Source organism: Henckelia pumila, chromosome 4 (assembly GCF_033568475.1).
Source record: "Henckelia pumila isolate YLH828 chromosome 4, ASM3356847v2, whole genome shotgun sequence".
NCBI classification, from domain to species: Eukaryota; Viridiplantae; Streptophyta; class Magnoliopsida; order Lamiales; family Gesneriaceae; genus Henckelia; species Henckelia pumila.
In genome coordinates, this window is record NC_133123.1 from 73,192,619 (window position 1) to 73,214,745 (window position 22,127).

Sequence of the window (22,127 nt, forward strand, 5' to 3'; positions counted from 1 at the left end):
CTCGAAGCATATCCTCCAAAGTACGGATAGTGCGCTCTGACTGACCATTTGTCTCTGGATGATAGGCAGTACTCAAACTGAGAGTAGTGCTCATCGCACGCTGAACACTCCCCCAGAACCTAGAAGGGAACCTGGGGTCTCGATCTCTGACAATGCTCACAGGCACTCCATGAAGTCGAACAATCTCCTGAATGTACAATCGCGCCATGCAATCTACAGAGTACTCTTGGCTATAGACAATGAAATGCGCTGACTTGGTGAGTCGGTCCACCACAACCCAGATAGTATCACAATTCCTCGAGGATACCGGCAAATGGGTCACAAAATCCATCGTGATAAGCTCCCATTTCCACTCAGGAATAGGCAGACTGTGAAGCAAACCTCCAGGTCGTCGGTGTTCTGCGTTGACCTGCTGAAAAACCAAGTATCTTGAAACATACTGATACACGCTGCGTTTCATTCTCTTCCACCAAAACCGAATACGTAGATCCTTGTACATCTTGTTCTCCCCGGATGAGTACTCAACTTAGTGCGATGTGCCAGAGACAAGATCTCCTCTCGCAACTCTATATCCTCCGGAATCACAAGCCTACCAGACAAACACAGAAAGCCATCTGACTGATAGTAAAATCCAGATGTACTACCCTCGTTAGCTAGGCGAGCTAAACGCTGGGTCTTCGAGTCAGACATCTGAGCATCTCGAATCCGCGAATGCAAAGTTGGCTCAGATAGTATCGCAAACATCTGGATACTCTGCATACCTTTTTTGTGCTTGAAGGTATACTCTGAAGAACAACAGTCACTGATTGCACTAGACATCGAACAAGTTCGACTCAAGGCATCAGCGGTGAGATTAGCAGCTCTCGGATGGTACTTAATCTCGCAATCATAGTCCTTAAGCAAGTCCATCCAACGTCTCTGCCTCATGTTCAACTCCGCCTGAGTGAACAAATACTTGAGACTCTTATGGTCGGTAAAGAACTCGAATTTCTCGGCATACAGATAATGACGACAGATCTTTAAAGCGAACACAATAGCTGCCAACTCCAAATCATGGACAGGATAATTGTCTTCGTGCAACTTCAACTGTCTAGAAGCGTATGCGATCACATGTCCATTCTGAATCAGGACATAACCTAACCCCTGAAGAGAAGCATCGGTGTACACCACATACCCTCCAGATCCTGACGATAATGCCAACACCGGCGCAGAAGTCAACCACCGTCGAAGCTCACAGAAATTCTCTTCACACTCTGAGGACCACTCAAAATCAATACCCTTGCGGGTAAGCTGCGTTAATGGTCGAGCTAGTTGAGAGAAGTTTAAAATTAAGCGACGATAATATCCTGCTAGACCTTGAAAACTACGGATCTCAGCAACCGTCGTCGGACGCGACCAATTAAGCACAGCTTCGATCTTTCTCGGATCAACAGAAATCCCCTCCCTGGATATAATATGGCCAAGAAAGACCACTCGATCCATCCAGAACTCACACTTAATCAGCTTGGCGTACAAATTCTCATCCTTAAGAGTCTTCAGTACCAACCGCAAGTGAGTAACATGTTCCTCCGCATTACGTGAATATACCAGTATGTCGTCGATGAAGACCAAGATAAACTTGTCCAAATACTCCCTGAAAACGCGGTTCATCAGATCCATAAATATAGCTGGCACATTGGTCAATCCAAATGGCATCACTAGAAACTCGTAATACCCATAGCGAGTACGGAATGCAGTCTTGGCTACGTCCAGATCTCGGACTCTCATGTGATGATACCCAGATCTCAAGTCAATCTTGGAGTAAACTGAAGTACCCTGAAGCTGATCAAAAAAGTCATCAATGCGAGGCAAAGGATACTTGTTCTTCACAGTAACTCAATTCAGCTGCCGATAGTCAATGCACAACCGCATAGACCCGTCCTTTTTCTTTACGAAAAGAACTGGAGCTCCCCGAGAAGATACACTAGGACGAATGTACCCCTTGTCCAAAAGATCCTATAACTTATTCTTCAACTCTCGCATGTCTGACGGAGCCAGACAATACGGTGCTCGAGAAATAGGCAAAGTACCCGGCATCAACTCTATGCCAAACTCGACTTCCCTAACAGGTGGAAAATCCGGAATCTCATCTGGAAATACATCTGGGAATTAATCCACAATAGGAATACTCTCTAAACCAACGCTCTCAGCGGACAAATCAACTGCATAGATAAGTTATCCTTCCCCGCCAGACTCTAGAGCTCGAAAGGCTCTCAAAGCTGATACCAAAGGCATCGGGGGTCGCGCTCCCTTACCATAGAAAAACTGTGAGACCTCGATTCTAAACCACTAATCTCGGATTAAACAACTATTAAGCGAACAAGGATCCAAGAGTAAAACAAGTCAAAGTTTTTTTTTTTTTTTTTTTTTTTTTTTAAACGCCCGCGCCCGCGCGAGGAACCAAGCTCGCGCGCGCGCGGGCAAACGATCCCGAGGCCCAACGGAGGCCTCGCGCGCGCGCGAGGAACGCCTCGCCCGCGCGCGGAAGGCCTGGGCAGAAATGCTCAGGCTTCAGAAAAAGAAAAGGGATTCCGCGCTTGGTCCGACATGCCTTCAAATACAATTACAATAACAGGGTGTAGGGAAACATGCCATAACAAGTCATGCTTTCAGAAGGCCTAAAACAACCAGAAGTCTAAGTCGATAAAGCAACAACATACTTCGATTTCAGATTACAATCCGAATACAAACTAATTTGAATAACAAAACATATCAAGTTCGAGTTCTAACATGCTTCAATATTAAACTAGATAAACATGCTAATTCGACTTCTAAACCGAGTCTCACTTCTACTACTTGCCCTCGAAGCTAACCATGCCTCTTCTGACTTGTTCCTGCCCCACCTGTTGCCAAGTACACATACAAAACAAAGCAACAGCCGGATAACCGGTGAGAATGATAATCCCAGTAAAAGCAACATATCAAGTAATGAATATACAACATGCTATCAAACCACATATTCACGTCGAAGTTAATGATATGCATGTCTTTAAAACCAGGATATCGATTCTGATAAACACGGGAGTATTGCTCTGCTTTTGGGATCCCAAGGATGAGATCACGTAACGACTCACCGACTCTCCCAATCGAGGTGGTGCCACGTATCCCACTCCTCTAGACTTTGAGCAACCATAATGAGTATGCTAGCACTAGGCGAAATACTACAACCTAGGCCACTCAATCATAGTTCCCAAACGTCTAACAAAAAGGGCGGTTCTGCCCGCTGAAATCAAAGTAGGCTCAAGATGAATGCATAACAGAAATATAAACATAAGCCACATAACAAAACTCAATCAACCAACAATTACAAGTTCCACGTGCTAGAACAAGTATCAATGCAATATGTGATTTAAAAAGGGAAACTCGAGAACCAACAGTCCCGAGTATGCTATCCCGCTACGATGACTGCTTTTACCTTTCAATGCAGTAGTTCCAACTCCAGGAAAGCTACAACAAAAGATTGTATCAACAACTATACAATCTAAACAACAACTACGGATCAAGGTAAATCTCATAACCGATCTTCGTCCAACTCTGAAATGATCAATCAGCTGCTAACTCAGGGCTTGACAACTCCAAACGAATCTGTTCATATACAAGAGATTGATCAACAACAAAGACCAACTTACAAGCCAAGTTCAACAACTCAAAAACGGTTCGAAACCCTCAAAACTCAAACCGACGGCATAACGGCTATAAACTGAACAAACCGGCAACGCAGACAGCAGTTCAATACTGATATCAACTCAATTCAATGCTAAAACCACAACAACAAGACAAACCCAACAAATCTCAAAACCCACAATTTCGAATAATACTTCCAAAAATCATAACAATTCCGAACGTCGCTCTAATTCAAAACCGACAGATAATAAACGATCAGAACTCTGTAGAGAACAACATACTCGAATCTAGAACGATTCTAACAACATCCAAAAACTAGAATGTATCCGATCGTAGAAGAACTTACAATATAACAGAGCTCTCACTGCAGTGATCGATAATCTGCCTTCAGAATTAATTTCTAACGGACGGATCGACCGGAAACCGAGATTGGAAGAGCTTGGAAACGTTTTCCCCAAGCTTCAATGGAGTTCACGGTTGAGAGGAAGAGGAGGAGCTCCTTTTGAGAGTCAAAATAAGTGTAGATAATATATAAAATTCCATATTTGCATTTTAGTCCCTGAAATTTCCAAAATTTGCAAAAAGGACCCTGATCAAAATCAAACCGGCTCGAGAACTCTGTAATCTCTGATTAACTCAAATAAACTCATTTAAGATAAAAACGGGGCGTTACAATTCTCCCCCACTAAGAAGAGATTTCGTCCTCGAAATCAACGAGAACCACAACTCATAAGATAGAATAAAGAACTAAAGACAGTAAGAAGAACTCACGTCATCCGAACAACTCTGGAAAACGTTGTCTCATGTCAGATTCTGTCTCCCAAGTCGCTTCCTCGACTCCGTGACGGCTCCACTGCACTTTCACCAACGGAATCAACTTGGTCCTGAGTTGCTTTTCTTTTCGATCAAGGATCTGAATCGGTCGCTCAAAATAGCTCAGGGTCTCGTCTAACTCGGCTTCGTCAGGCTAAAGGATATGAGAAATATCTGGTTGGTACTTTCGCAGCATAGAGACGTGAAAAACGTCGTGAATACCAGATAAAGACGGAGGAAGTGCAAGTCTGTAGGCAAGATCGCCTATCTTCTCGAGAATCTCGTACGGACCGATGAATCTCGGAGATAACTTTCCTCTCATACCGAATCTGACGGTGCCTCTGAACGGAGAAATCTTAAGGAATACACGGTCTCCCTGCTCAAAACTCAGAGGTCGACGTCTGACATTCGCATACTTCGCCTGTCTATCTTGAGCTGACTTCATTCTGGTCTGAATGATTTTAACCTGCTCTGCCATATCTCTAAGCATCTCCGGTCCCAAATCTGGTGACTCGGACAATTCATCCCAAAACAATGGAGATCGGCACTTTCTACCATACAAAGCCTCAAAAGGCGCCATACCGATACTCGCTTGGAAGCTGTTGTTGTAAGAAAACTCGACAAGAGGCAAAGAATCCTGCCAACTAGTGCCAAAGTCTAGCACTACTGCTCGCAGCATATCCTCCAACGTCTGGATAGTCCGCTCTGACTGTCCATCTGTCTGAGGATGATAAGCTGTACTCAGATGCAATCGAGTACCAAGTGCCCCCTGAAGACTGTGCCAGAAGTGAGAAGTGATTCTAGGATCTCTGTCTGAAATGATCGACTTCGGCACACCATGCAATCTCACAACATTGCTAACATACAACTCAGCCATCTGATCATGACGATACGTCATCCTGTACGGAATAAAACACGCAAACTTCGTCAATCGATCGATCACTACCCAAATAGCATCGCATCCTCGAACGGATCGTGGTAGCTTCGTGACAAAATCCATAGAAATGTGATCCCATTTCCATTCAGGAACAGATAGGCTGTGCAAAAGACCACCTGGTCGCTTCCGCTCTGCTTTCACTTGCTGACAATTCAAACACCGAGATACAAATCTCGCAACATCGTCCTTCATTCTCTTCCACCAGAACTGACTCTTCAGATCGTTGTACATCTTACGACCTCCAGGATGAACGCTAAACCGGCTGCAATGAGCCTCTCGGAGAATACGCTGTCTCAACTCCGAAATATCAGGCACAACAATACGGTTATTCACCAACAAAACGTCATCTCTAACCTGGAATTCTAACTGATGCCCAGTTCTGACTTTCTCTACCGAAACTTGAATGCTCGGCTCAGAATTCTGTGCTTCTCTGATTGCAACAAACAACTCCGGCTCGGCTTGAATAGCAAACACTCTGATAGTCTCCCTATTTGTTTCAAACTCTAAACTAGAAGTGCAACAATCATCGACCAACTGAGAAACACCGATAGTTGAAAGAGATAAAGAACAAAGCTTTCGGCTCAAGGCATCTGCAACTGCATTCGACTTCCCTGGATAATACTTGATCTCACAGTCAAAATCCTTCAACAGATCTAACCATCTTCTCTGTCTCATATTCAGCTCTGCCTGTGAAAACAAGTACTTAAGACTCTTATGATCAGAAAAGATCTCGAAAGACTCACCATAAAGATAGTGACGCCAGATCTTCAAAGCAAATACAATTGCTGCAAGTTCAAGGTCATGAACCGGATAACGAGTCTCGTGCGGTTTCAGCTGCCTCGATGCATACGCTATCACATGCTTATGCTGCATAAGAACACAACCCAAACCTCGGTTAGAAGCATCACAATACACTGCGAAACCTCCAGTACCCTTCGGAATAGAAAGAATTGGAGCACTGGTCAGTCTCCTCTTTAGATCAACAAAGCTAGCCTCACAATCTGGAGTCCAGACAAAAGGCGCATTCTTCTGAGTCAGCTGGGTAATAGGCTTGGCAATAGACGAGAAACCCTCGATGAAACGACGGTAATAACCAGCTAAACCCATGAAGCTTCGGATCTCAGGTACTGATGTCGGTCTAGGCCAATTCATAACCGCTTCGATTTTGCTGGGATCGACAGAAATCCCATCTTCAGAAATAATATGACCGAGAAAGACAACTCGATCTAACCAGAATTCGCATTTCGATAGCTTGGCAAACAACTGCTCAACTCGTAAAATCTGCAAGACGATTCTCAAGTGCTCTGCATGGTCAGTACGGTTCTTCGAGTAGATAAGAATATCATCGATGAAAATAATGACGAACTCATCTAAATAACGCTGAAATATACGGTTCATCAAACCCATAAAAACAGCTGGAGCGTTAGTCAAACCGAACGGCATGACTATAAACTCAAAGTGACCATACCTCGTTCTGAATGCGGTCTTAGGAACATCTTCCTCTCGCACTCTCAGCTGATGGTAGCCTGACCTCAGATCAATCTTAGAGTAGACAGAAGAACCCTGCAGTTGATCAAACAAGTCATCTATTCGGGGTAAAGGATACCTGTTCTTAACTGTAGCCTGATTCAATTGGCGGTAGTCGATACAGAGCCGCATAGAACCATCCTTCTTCCGAACGAATAGAACAGGAGCACCCCAAGGCGATACACTAGGTCTGATGTATCCCTTGGCAATCAAATCCTCAAGCTGATCCTTCAACTCTCTCAATTCAACAAGTGCCATACGATAAGGAGCTTTTGAAATAGGTTGAGTACCTGACACTAAGTCAATGCTGAATTCAACCTCTCGAATGGGTGGCAATCCAGGAACATCTTCCGGAAACACATCAGCAAAATCTCTAACCACTGGTAAGTCAACCAAAGCTGGGCTAGATTTCAGTACATCAACCGCATAAACCAAAAATCCTTCTGCACCTCTCTGTAACAAACGAGTCATAGATAACACTGAAATCAAAGGAATTCTAGATCGAGAACCCTTACCAAAGAATTTCCACTCGTCTGCCATTTCAGGTCTGAACCTGACAACCTTCAGAAAACAATCAACTGTCTCCCTGTACTTGGTTAAAGCATCTATCCCGACAATACAATCAAAATCTGACAACCCAAGCACAATACAGTCGAATTCTAACAAATTCCCCTCGAAACAAAATTCACAGTTCCTGACTAGTCGGACAGAAACAATTCCTCCACCCAAAGGTGAAGTAATAGCTACTACTGTAGGCAACAATTCAGTTGGCAAAGCATGCAATAACACATATTTCTCAGAGATAAAGGAATGGGAAGCACCGGTATCTATCAAGACATGAGCAAAATGACCGAAAATCGAACAGTTACCTGCTATGACATCGTCAGGTGCTGCCTGAGCCTGATCCTCTGTCAATGCAAAGACTCGTGCTTGCTGTCTCGGAGGCTGATTTGCACTAGAGCTACCTCCCTGTCTGTTCTGCTGTTGCTGGGGTTGGAAAGAGTGCACTGCAGACGACTGCCTCTCCGGCTGAGCTGCAGGTCTAGACGAACTCCCACTCTGAGCTCTATCTCTATTACGTTGAGGGCACACTTTAGAGAAGTGTCCCGGTTGCTGACATGTGTTACAATTGCCGAAGACTCCCACACACTGATCCGGTGAGTGTCTTCCTCCACTTGCTGCAGTACAAGGATGATGACCCAGAACTCGGTCCTGAACCGAATTGCTTCGAACCACTGGAACTGGACGAACTGTTCCCCTGTCTCTTGAACTGTTTACCTCTTGCCTTGTACTGATCCTTTCTGTTTCCCCCACTGTTTCCACCTTCATACCTCTGCTGCTGGTTCTGATGTTGAGGTGGCTGATTCTGGTACTGAGATGGTTGGTTCTGATACTGCTTCTGCTGCTGAGGTGCCCCCTGATTACCTCTTTGCCTCCACAAGCCTGCTTCTGCTCCCTTTGCATAATTCATGGCATCCGCAAAGTTGCTAGGCCTGTTGGTGTTAACCAACGTGAAGACATCGGGGTTCAACCCGTTGATGAACTGATCTGCCTTAGCTTCTTCATCTCCGGCAATTAGCGGTGCAAAACGCAACAGACTATCGAACTTAGCCACGTACTCTTCAATGTTCAGATTTCCTTGCCTCAGATTTGCAAACTCTGCTCCCTTATCCTTACGATACGAGATAGGGAAAAACCGCTTATAAAACTCAGATTTAAAAAGAGTCCAAGTAACCTCTGTACCTCTACTCTCAAATGCTTTCTTTGTCATGATCCACCAGCTCTTAGCACCACCACGCAGCTGATGAATTACTAACCTGATTCGGCGGTCATCTGTGTAGTCAATGGAATCAAACAACTGATCCATATCATCCAACCAACTCTCACAGTCAACTGGATTTTCTGAACCCATCAACAATGGCGGATTGAACGACTGAAACCTCTTCAGCAAGGTTTCCATAGGAGTTGCTGAAGCATCCAACTGATCAACCTCAGTGCTAGCTTGCTCAGTCGCAGGGATAACTGGTGGTGTGTTTCTGTTTATCACTCGACGAGGACCCATCTGATAATCAAAGGTTAGCACACGAGATATCTCAATCGCTACCATCAGTGCCCTTACAACCGCTTGGAATACCGAATACCAGTCGAGAACGGAAACAGTTATATCTCAAGTAGATCATGCTTTATTAATTTAAATCACACAACCATGTAATTCAAATAATGCTCAAACAATAAAGCATGCTCGCATGGAATTAAGTACACAATTAAATAATTCAAACACATGCGATGAGTCATTACACACAGACTCGATCTACCCCGCTCACTCTAGTTCGACCAAGAATCTTAAAGCTCTGATACCACTTAATGTGAGACCTCGATTCTAAACCACTAATCTCGGATTAAACAACTATTAAGCGAACAAGGATCCAAGAGTAAAACAAGTCAAAGTTTTTTTTTTTTTTTTTTTTTTTTAAACGCCCGCGCCCGCGCGAGGAACCAAGCTCGCGCGCGCGCGGGCAAACGATCCCGAGGCCCAACGAAGGCCTCGCGCGCGCGCGAGGAACGCCTCGCCCGCGCGCGGAAGGCCTGGGCAGAAATGCTCAGGCTTCAGAAAAAGAAAAGGGATTCCGCGCTTGGTCCGACATGCCTTCAAATACAATTACAATAACAGGGTGTAGGGAAACATGCCATAACAAGTCATGCTTTCAGAAGGCCTAAAACAACCAGAAGTCTAAGTTGATAAAGCAACAACGTACTTCGATTTCAGATTACAATCCAAATACAAACTAATTCGAATAACAAAACATATCAAGTTCGAGTTCTAACATGCTTCAATCTTAAACTAGATAAACATGCTAATTCGACTTCTAAACCGAGTCTCACTTCTACTACTTGCCCTCGAAGCTAACCATGCCTCTTCTGACTTGTTCCTGCCCCACCTGTTGCCAAGTACACATACAAAACAAAGCAACAGCCGGATAACCGGTGAGAATGATAATCCCAGTAAAAGCAACATATCAAGTAATGAATATACAACATGCTATCAAACCGCATATTCACGTCGAAGTTAATGATATGCATGTCTTTAAAACCAGGATATCGATTCTGATAAACACGGGAGTATTGCTCTGCTTTTGGGATCCCGAGGATGAGATCACGTAACGACTCACCGACTCTCCCAATCGAGGTGGTGCCACGTATCCCACTCCTCTAGACTTTGAGCAACCATAATGAGTATGCTAGCACTAGGCGAAATACTACAACCTAGGCCACTCAATCATAGTTCCCAAACGTCTAACAAAAAGGGCGGTTCTGCCCGCTGAAATCAAAGTAGGCTCAAGATGAATGCATAACAGAAACATAAACATAAGCCACATAACAAAACTCAATCAACCAACAATTACAAGTTCCACGTGCTAGAACAAGTATCAATGCAATATGTGATTTAAAAAGGGAAACTCGAGAACCAACAGTCCCGAGTATGCTATCCCGCTACGATGACTGCTTTTACCTTTCAATGCAGTAGTTCCAACTCCAGGAAAGCTACAACAAAAGATTGTATCAACAACTATACAATCTAAACAACAACTACGGATCAAGGTAAATCTCATTACCGATCTTCGTCCAACTCTGAAACGATCAATCAGCTGCTAACTCAGGGCTTGACAACTCCAAACGAATCTGTTCAGATACAAGAGATTGATCAACAACAAAGACCAACTTACAAGCCAAGTTCAACAACTCAAAAACGGTTCGAAACCCTCAAAACTCAAACCGACGGCATAACGGCTATAAACTGAACAAACCGGCAACGCATACAGCAGTTCAATACTGATATCAACTCAATTCAATGCTAAAACCACAACAAAAAGACAAACCCAACAAATCTCAAAACCCACAATTTCGAATAATACTTCCAAAAATCATAACAATTCCGAACGTCGCTCTAATTCAAAACCGACAGATAATAAACGATCAGAACTCTGTAGAGAACAACATACTCGAATCTAGAACGATTCTAACAACATCCAAAAACTAGAATGTATCCGATCGTAGAAGAACTTACAATATAACAGAGCTCTCACTGCAGTGATCGATAATCTGCCTTCAGAATTAATTTCTAACGGACGGATCGACCGGAAACCGAGATTGGAAGAGCTTGGAAACGTTTTCCCCAAGCTTCAATGGAGTTCACGGTTGAGAGGAAGAGGAGGAGCTCCTTTTGAGAGTCAAAATAAGTGTAGATAATATATAAAATTCCATATTTGCATTTTAGTGCCTGAAATTTCCAAAATTTGCAAAAAGGACCCTGATCAAAATCAAACCGGCTCGAGAACTCTGTAATCTCTGATTAACTCAAATAAACTCATTTAAGATAAAAACGGGGCGTTACAAAAACCAACTATCACTCCCATCCGGATGAAAGAATACTAATCTCTGATAGCAGTCCACTGAAGCTCGATAGGTAGTCAGCATGTCTATCCCCAGAATACAATCAAAATCGTCCATCGCAAGAACCATGAGATTTGCTAACAGGATGTTCCCTTCGAACTCTAAAGGGCAACCCATCACTAGACGCTTAGCCAAAGCAGATTGACCCGTCGGAGTAGAAATAGAAACTACTACGTCTAGTGCAATGCATGGTAACTTATGCCTCTTAACAAAACATGCAGAAATGAAGGAATGAGATGCACCAGTGTCAATAAGTACAAGAGCAAGTATACCATATAACAGAAATGTACCTGCGATGACCTTCTCATTCTCCTCCACTTCCTGATCATGTCTCAAGGCAAACACCTGGCCAGAAGCACGCGGCCTCATATGAGAACTCCCAACAGCCTGTCCCTGTGACCTCTGCTGAACGGTGGCCTGAGAACCCGATCCTGAGCCAGAACCAGAACCGCCTCCCCCAGATAGTGGACAATCCCTCCGGAGATGACCCACCTCTCCACAATGAAAACAAGCTCCTGAAGCTTTGCGGCATCGGTCGGTCGGATGGTTCTTCCCACAATGATCACACTTGTCCTTCTTCCCAAAACGGACAACACCAGCGGAACCAGAGGAAGAAGAAGTAGATCCGGACTTCTTGAAAGTATGAGCACGGGGACCCAAAAAACTCGCAGGCCTAGAATGAGAGAAAGACCTGTTCCGCCAAATGCTATCCTCCACCTGGTGACAACGGCTCACCAAACCCTCGTAGGACATGTCATCGCCAACCGCCACACGGTCATGAATCTTAGGTTTAAGGCCCTGAAGGAACAGATTATACTTCATCTCAAAGCTGTCGGCAATCTCAAGGCAATAGGATAACAGATCAAAGAACTTCTGCTGATACTCGTCAATAGACATGGCTCCCTGTCTTAGATTCAGTAGCTCACCCTCCTTTGACTGACGGAGTGCAGGAGGAAAATACAGCTTCTGAAAAGCTATGCGGAACTCGGCCCAGGTGGCCACTCCTCTCGCCGCAAAATAGGGTGCAGAAGTAAACCTCCACCACCTACGGGCTCGTACATCCAGAAGATAACCCAGTGTCTCCATCTTATGCTCCTCAGTACAGTGGAAAGTCTGGAAAGTCATCTCCATGCGGTCTAACCAGTTCTCCGCATCTTCTGGAGACTCACCCCCAACCAAGGGCTTAGGACCCATCTGCAAGAATTGACGCACACTGAAACGCTGATCATCATGGAGACGATGATGGCGTTCTCGACGACGCTCCCGATCGGCATCGCCCCAACGACCACCAATACTGCCATGGCTACTCTGATCATCACGATCCGCCATCTACAAAATTTACCTCACGGTTATCTTATGCAGAATCTAAATCCCAAGAATACTATGCAGGCTCTGATACCATAAATGTAGTGACCCTTACCGAGATCACCTACTAAACAGAACTTAGGCATGTAATTAACTTAATCAAACAGTAAACCAGAATAAGCTGCAGAAACCATAAACAATAATACAATCCCAAGGAAAGGAATCTGTAAATATCCGAATATTTATACAACCATATCGAAAGCTGTATCAACCCAATACAAAAGAATAAACCTAGATGAAGCTCCAGCTGGCTAATCACTGCCTAGCCCCTCTTGGATCCACCCGCCTCATCCAATCGCAAACCTGCCCCATGGAATAGGGTGTCCAGAAACACAGAGTACGAGACGTGAGCATAAAACGCTCAGCATGAGAGTATGAGTATACATGCATGCAAGTGTACCGTCTACTGACTGGAGGTCAAGAATCAGATAACAAAGACAGACCAGACCCTGGTATGTAGCGCGTTGTGCCGTCGCTTCAGGAGGTGGCTCACATACCAAAAATACCAGTGGATACGCCGGACCCAATTCGATGGAAGTCCATCCACTAACAGGATAGAGTAAAATCCTACTAACAGACATCTCAAAAGAGATAGTTCAAGATGCAAATGTATGCAACATAAAATCATGTCATATAAATCATGAAGTCACATAATACATGCATACTCAGTCAGGATATCTCGAACAGTACTTTTATACCTCAACTACTAAGCAAGCTCTACCGGCTCTAGGTCCATGCCTACAATCCGCACTGCGTCCGTCGTCAGTCCTTTGATGTCGATACCCCAGAACTTAGGTACAACTCCGCTGCGACTCCCGAACGCCTCGCCGACCCCTGGGTCAAGCCTAGGAAGGCTAGAACTACTCAAATAAGCCTGGAATGGCAGGAAATCTTGGAATTGTCATGGAAAAAGTGAAGCCTCGGCCTTCTATTTATAGACAACGATCGGAACGTCCAATCCCGACATTAGAGCTTCCGATTGCCCTTATCTTCCACATGTCAAGTTCTCACTGGTTGACTTTGGATAGGGGTGATCAGAGCTTCCGATCAACCACACATGTCATGCCTGACGTAATACCATCGGAACTTCCGATCGCCTTCGGAGCTTCCAATCCCACCTTCGGAGCTTCCGATCTCCATCAATCTTTAATGATTCATTTTGTGTTGATTAATCTCTTAATTACTTATTTTGGGTACAGGCTACTACACAGACCTTGCCTGGTATGCCCTAGAAGTAGTCGAGGAATTGGAAAGTTCAAAAGCAAACTCTTTTGAATAAGCCATAGCCAGTAAACACATAAACAAATGGAGTGAAGCTATAAAGGAAGAAATGAACTCTCTGATCAAGAATGAAACCAGGAAATTCGTAGAAAAACCACAAGGACAAAGGACTTTGGGATGCAAATGGATATATAAATTGAAGGAGTCCACACTTGGAAAGGAAGGGTTAAAGTATAAGGCTAGATTGGTAGCAAAAAAGCTTTGCACAGATGGAAGGAATAGATTTCAATGAGATTTACTCTCCCGTGGTCAGGCATAGCTCAATCAGGGTGATACTTGCTCTAGTAACTCAATATGATCTAGAGCTTGAACAACTAGATGTGAAGAGTGCCTTCCTTCATGGTGATCTTGAAGAAGTGATCTACATGGATCAATCAAAGGGGTTCATAAAATGAGACATCAAGGACAAATATGTCTACTCAAGAGATCTCTATATGGACTTAAACAAAGTCAAAGACAATGGAACAAAAGATTTGATGAGTTCATAACAAACATAGAATATGAAAGAAACAACTTTGACAGCTGCATCTATCTAAGAAGCAAAGAGGAACAAGTCCTTGTTATCTACTGATCTATGTGGATGACATTATAATTGCAAGCAAAAACATGTCAAAGATTAGAACTATAAAGAATCAGATAAAATCTGAGTTTGAAAAGAAATATTTAGGCGAGGCCATAAAGATACTTGGGATGAACATAAGAAGGAGCAGGAAAAGTTCACAACGTGCCTAAGCCAAGAATCTTATCTAAAGAAAGTGATACTAAGGTATAACATGAACAACGCAAAGTCAGTATCCACTCCATTAGTACAACATCTAAAGCTATCAACAAGTCAGTGCCGTGATAATGAAATAGACAAGAACAAGATGGAAAACATACATTGTGCAAGTGGAGTTGGCAGCCTTATCTATGCCATCGTCTGTAGAAGACCAGATCTGGCATATGCAATCAGTGTAGTATCCAAGTTTATGGCAAACCTTGGCATCTGCCATTAGGAAGCTTTGAAGTGGATCATGAGATATGTAACAAACACCACTAGACATGGACTTATGTATGGACAACAAAATAGTAATGCAAATCTAGTGATAGGTTATGTTGATTCAGACTGCGCTGGAAATTTAGGTACAAACAAATCCCCAACTGGATACATTTTTACATTATTTTGGACAGCTATCTCCTGGAATTTTAATCTACAATAAGTGGTGGCACTTTCAACCAAAAAAGCTGAGTACATAGCAGCTACTGAAGTTGTCAAAGAAGTTATGTGGTTGAAGGGGTTAGTAAGTGAGCTTGGAATCAAACAAGACAGGTTTATAATTTATTGTGATAACCAGAGAGATATCCACTTATCAAGGCATCTAGTATACCATGAACGGTAAAAACACGTAGATGTGAACAACACTTCATAAGAGACATAATATCTAAAGGAGAAATGGTTATATAGAAGATATCAACTAAACACAATCCAGCAGATACTTTGACAAAACCTCTGCCCCTTGCTAAATTCAGATACTGCTTGGACTTAGTGAGAGCACTAGATGTGAAATAGTCTATAGGACTAGGTGGAGAACAACCAACCTCAAGAGACAAGGTGGATATTGTTGAAGATGTGTCTCCTTTTCGGTTGGGCTTTAAAAGGGAATGTTGGGCTTTATAATTACTAGACTGCACTCATAGTTCAAAGTTCTTACTAGGCAAGCAATCTTGTGCTGGGCTTTGGCAGTTGGAGAACTCTGTTACATAATAGTAAGTAGCCGGACAACTGGAGAAGCTGATGCATGGGAATGAAGATTATGTCTTAGACCACCGGCTCCAAGATTCAGTCGTCCAACAGCAAATGCGAAGAAGATAAATAACATATATCTTTGGCTTCCTCAATAACTGCAACCTTTATATTAAATATTTTTTAAAGTGATCGTAGTGTCTTTCAAAAACATTTTGCATCCGAGTACTTTTTGCCCAAGGAAAAGCTTCATTTGCAATATCACACAACTTTATATTGAACTCATTGATTGTTTCATCATCCTCCATCTTCAGATCTTCGAACATGGTGGCAAGAATTTGCAACTTTGAAAATTTAACTGCAACGGTGCCCTTCATAAGTTGTTTCCAAAATACACCAAGCATCCCTAGCACATTCATGAGTAGAGATTAGTTTAAATTGATTTAAATCAACCGCATTAAAAATAGCATTAAGAGCTTTTGCATTTGCGATTCCCAATCGCTCTTCCTCAATGGTCCATTTTCTTCTTTCTTCGGTGTGGTTTTTTTTCCTTCACTGTATTTTTCCATCGGAGGCTTCCATCCAGTCACAATCGATCTTCAGGCCTTTTCATCGACAGATTTAACAAATTCTCTCATCTTGGATTTCCAATATGGGTAGTTAGTACCGTTCAGGAGTGGAGTTCTGATTGATCCACCTTCTTTTCCAAAATCCATACTTGCAAATGACAAAATAAAATCGGGATCTCACTAAGTAGTAAAATAGTGAACCACTTTGATACCAATTGAAACCCGTGTTTAATTTACAGTTTATGTGCCTTTTATATTAGCGTTATTTCTAGGATACGCACGTAGTGGAATAAAAAATAAAGACACAAGATTTTAATGTAGTTCGGTTGAAAGATCTACATCTACGGGGCCACACCCAGATTTCAAATGAATTCACTAAAGTATAAAAGTGTTACAATCAAATAAAGGACTTATTCAAAACACACAAGACTCATTCTTGTTCATGACGCCTTAACGAAGAGAAAATTCATTTGACGAGCATCACTCGTCTTTGATCCGTTTTACTTGAAATCCCTTCAAAGCCATTGACTGTTCTCCCCCGAGAACATCACCTTCCTCTCCCGAGGAATGAATCACAGTATTCACTTGTAAGTCTATACCACGATCAAGATTGTACCCTCAACACAGAATGTATTTTTGTGATACTTTTCTCAGCTTTTCTCACAGGATGTCGGGACACTTATTAGAACACAACGTGTTTTTTTTTTCTCCAGAATTCGTCCCACACCCTCAACGATGTATTACGCTCATAATATAGTTTTTTAATTCTGCAGATATATCATGAGTCTGTTTTCAAGAGATAGATTTTCCAGATTTTATCTTCATGCTTATCAATATCAAATTTATATTCCCTTGACACTCTTGATAACTTGTTTCATGTACCTGGACACTTTGTCAGCAATTATGCATAAATATTATTATAAACATAAGATTATCTTCTAATCATATATCATATGGCAATATCAAGATAACAATAGTTATCATAAACAACTAATCATTATCAACCCAAACAAATCAAAACACCTAACTAATCTAGATAATATCACAGACCAAAATAGTCAAAACATGTCAATTAAAACTAAGTCTAACATTGTCCTTTCTCACAGGTGGTGGAAGAGTACAGGGCTTGCTGAAAAGCTACCTTTTGCAAGGGATAGACTTGTGGAGTGTTACGTTTGGAACATCGGTTGGATCTCCGGCCCGGAGAATGGATACTCAAGAATTACTCTTGCTAAGATTTTTGTGTTTATAACGATTATAAATGATATATTTGATGTCTATGCTACCTTGGAAGAAATACAGCTCTTGCATGATGTTATTTATTGGATATTATTGTGATCTTTTAACATGTTTGGTATTTTAATTATACCATAATTAAAAGATTAGATATATCAATAATATTATCTCATAATATATTATTTGATATAGAATATTTGATATATCAAAGTGCATCCACAGTTTGAAGTGGAGTAGAATTCTAATCATACCAGACTAGGTCTCCTATAAATATAGGTAGTCCCTAGTTGGTAGATACATGAATTATTCACATTGAATAATACACATAAACATATATTTTCTCTGTGTTCATTCTTGGAGCATCGCCAGAATTTCCAAGGGTTTAAGGTGTGAACGTGATCGAAATATTCTAGTAATATTTCAACGACCGCAAAAGGAACAAATTATTGTTCGTGAGATTTGTTCGTGCTGTTCGTGAGATCTGTTCCTGGAACTTGCTTGTAGATCGAGTCAGAGATCCAACGATTGTGTGCCTTATTTTTCGCTGAAAAGGTACACACAATTTATTGTTTTAGACAATGGATTCTAACAGTGGTATCAGAGCCCGCAAAGGCTCGATCTCGAAAATAAATTAATTTGCGGAAATCGTTTCTTAGTTTGTTGGCCGATTGCAATTCGTACTTTTGTAATTGAATTGTAATTATGTTGTGATTATTTAATTCACTTGAATTTGCTAACCAATTAAACAAAAGAAAAAGAAGATAGGTGGGCAACAAGACGAGAGGTCGGTTGCCCACGATGGATCTGCAAATTATTGTCGCCGAACTCTCGCTGGGAAATAAACCACCCGCAAACTCGCCGAAAAAAAAAGAGAAAGGCAAAGGTGGCGCGACTGACGATTCGAAGCCACCATCACCGTTTCACGAACCACAGCGCAAGCCACGGGCTCTGGCCTCGTCGAGGTTGCTGCAATGGTTAGAGGCCGAAAAGATGCAGCGACATGAATCAAGGTGATGCGGCGACGACCCTAAAACTTTTTTTTTGGGGGAGAGGCTGCCGATCATGTTGTGATTAGTGGGCCAATATCCTAGCCCAAGTCAGAACAGTAGGTCTGTTACCTTGAGAATAATTTTAATTCGGGAAGTGATAATTACATGAATGCATATTTAATTACTAAAGCCTGCAATATTTGTTTTTTTGAAAAATTATTATGGCTTAAGATTTGATTAATTATTCCATGCATCCGATTAATTATTCCAATTATATAATTATATTCCTCATTAAATTTATTTGAGAAAGAATGTTTAAAAAATAATCATTTATGTCACTATGTTTATTTGATGCAATATGTGAAATTATTATCATCATGCGCTTACTTATGCATCATGGACCTATTTTATTTCAAGATTAGTAATTTTTATTAGGATTTTTAATTTGGAGGGAGATGATTACTAGCTATCAATTGAAGCGAAATTTTCGATCCTAATGAATTAAAGAAAATAATAAATTTACTTGAATCTGAAATAAAAGTATATCTTATATGAACAAGTACTTAGTAAAGTTTTTGTGCAGTAATGGATACCCCAGTATCTTTCGTTGATTTTCATGTTAAAGACAAACTAGATGGCCAGAATTATGCTATGTGGCATAGAAAAATATAGTATTTGCTACACAAAGAAAAAACCCTAGATCATCTCACCGCCTCTATGTCTAAACCGGTTGAACCAAAAACTGGACCATCAACCCAGTACCTTCAGGATGTGAAAGAGTACGAGAAATGGCTGGATTGGGATACTAGTGTGCGCTTTACGATGTTAAGCTGCATGCAAGACACCCTGGTCAGAGAATTCAAGAAATATCCCACGACTAAGGAGTTATGGGAGGTATTGAAGGTCAAGTATGGTACGACATCCACTACTAGATTGAGAGCTTTGACTCTCAAGTTTAATCAATACGTACTTGACCCGAAGCACTCGATGATCCAGCATCTTGATACGATGAAGGATATGATTCTAGAAGTTCAGAATGCCGGATGTGTACTCTCGGATGAACAACAAGTTTTGGCCGTCCTTAGGTCGCTACCTGAGCAGACTTGGGGACATGTAAAACTTGTGCTTACGCACAATGAGCAAATTCAAACTTTTGATAATGTCGCCAGTCACTTGAGGCTAGAGGCTGACCGTCGAGAAGCTGAACGTGCTCAAGCTACAGCTCTTGTCGCACTTGCTAGCCAAAATAAGCCCCAAAAAGGAAAACAGTGGGCCAAGCAGAAGATTGCTAAACAAAACCATAGCAAAGGCCAAAACTTGGGCCCAAAAGGTGATAATACTAAAAAGCGTCACCGAGGTAAAAGGGGAGGAAAGAAATACATAAGCAAAGCAAGATGCAACAACTGCAAAGGATTGGGCCACTTCGCTCATGACTGCACTGAGCCGAAGAAGGTAAATCTTCAAACCAACTCTCTCAACTTATTTGTTTGCTCGCATATTATGATTGCTAATTCTCTCCATGGATGGATTGTAGATACCGGAGCAACAAAACATGTGACAAGAGATAGAGAAGGGTTTATAGATTATCATCGAGTACCTGCATGCAGCTACTACATTGCTATGGGAAATGGCGCACGAGAGGAGGTTCTTGGAGTTGGTACTTATCGACTCAAGCTTAGCACCAGGCGTGAGCTACTCCTTAGTGATGTGCAATATGCACCTAGTATTCGATGTAATTTAGTTTCAGTTAATGCACTATTAGGGCTTGGTTTTTCATTTCTTTTTGAGAAAACTAGATTGTCTATTTTTTTTGGTTCAGACCTTTATGGCATTGGTTTTTTGAATAATGGATTTTTTATTTTAGAATTATCCAATGATTGCGTTTCTTATATATCTTCTTCTGTTGATTTAGTTTCTGAATCTGTTCAATGGCATGCTAGACTAGGACACATAGCACAAACAAGGATGACAAGATTAGCTAGAGAAGGCCTTTTAGGCAATCTCGCTAAAATCAACCTTCCGGTGTGCAAATCGTGTCTGGCAGGCAAAGCCTGCAGAAAGCCTTTTGGAAAGGCTGTGAGGGCTACTCACCCTTTAGAGTTAGTCCACTCAGACATCTGCGGACCAATGAATGTAAGGGCACGACATGGTGCATTATACTTTCTCACATTTATTGATGGTTATTCACGCTATGGATCAGTATATCTCCTATCTCATCGGTCGGAAGCGCTTGACTGTTTCAAGCGATTCTTGGCAGAGGTTGAGAACCAAAAGGAGAGAAAACTCAAAATTTTACGTACTGATAGAGGGCGAGAATATTTGTCTGACAAGTTCAGACAATTATGTGAGGAAAGAGGAATAATAAGACAATTAACGACTCCATATACACCGCAACAAAATGGATTGCAGAGCGAAGGAATCATAAGTATGGTGAACATCCTGATGGAGGAATGACCGAAATTGAGTCCCGAGATGTGAATTTCCTTGAGGAGGATTTTCCCACCATAAGTGAAGTAAAAGAGAACACTGAACTATATGAGTTAGTGGAACCCCAAGTAGGTGTCCCGATCTCTGGTGAGGAAGATTTACCCCTTCACCCAGTAGTCGACAAAGAAAGCGAAAGCGATCCTAAATTCAGTGGGAGCATTCCAACTGAAGGGGACTCTCAAAATCTACAAATTCGACGAAGCAGACGAGAACCAGTACCCCGTCGACGATTTGAAATCGAAGGGGAATCTTTCATGTGTGCTTTTGTAGATGATGATGAGCCGGCCACATACAAAGCGGCTGTTACTTCACCAAATGCGAAAGAGTGGATGACTTCTATGAAAGATGAAATTAGCTCAATGGCTAAGAACCATTTTTGGGAGCTAGTTGATCTACCGCCAGGACGTAAGACCATTGGAAACAAGTGGGTTCTCAAGGTCAAACGTAGAGCTGATGGATCAATTGATAAATACAAAGCTCGACTTGTGGCGAAAGGATATACCCAACAGGAGGGTATAGATTATGAAGAGACATTCTCACCCGTGGTGAGATTTGCCTCGATTCGCCTCATTTTAGCCATAGTCGCCCAACTAGATCTGGAATTATTTCAGATGGACGTAAAGACTACATTTCTCAATGGAGAACTAGATGAGGAAATTTATATGGATCAACCCATAGGATTTCAGGAGAAGGGACAAGAGCGCAAAGTGTGCCGCTTAAAGCGTTCCATTTATGGCCTGAAACAATCGTCTAGGCAATGGTATACTCGATTCCATCAAGCTATCACTTCAATAGATTTTACGATGATCGAAGAGGACCATTGCGTGTATGTCAAGAAGAGTAAAAATAGTTTTCTAATACTCTCACTATACGTGGACGACATATTATTGGCAGGAAATGACATGGAGATGATAATCGCCACTAAAGAATGGTTGTCCTCAAATTTTGAGATGAAGGACATGGGGGAAGCAGAGTACATACATGGTGAAGTTATACGCCGGGATCATTCTAAGAGATCATTGAGTATGTCTCAAGAGACTTACATCAAGAGAGTACTAGAACGTTTTCATATGGAAAATGCTAAA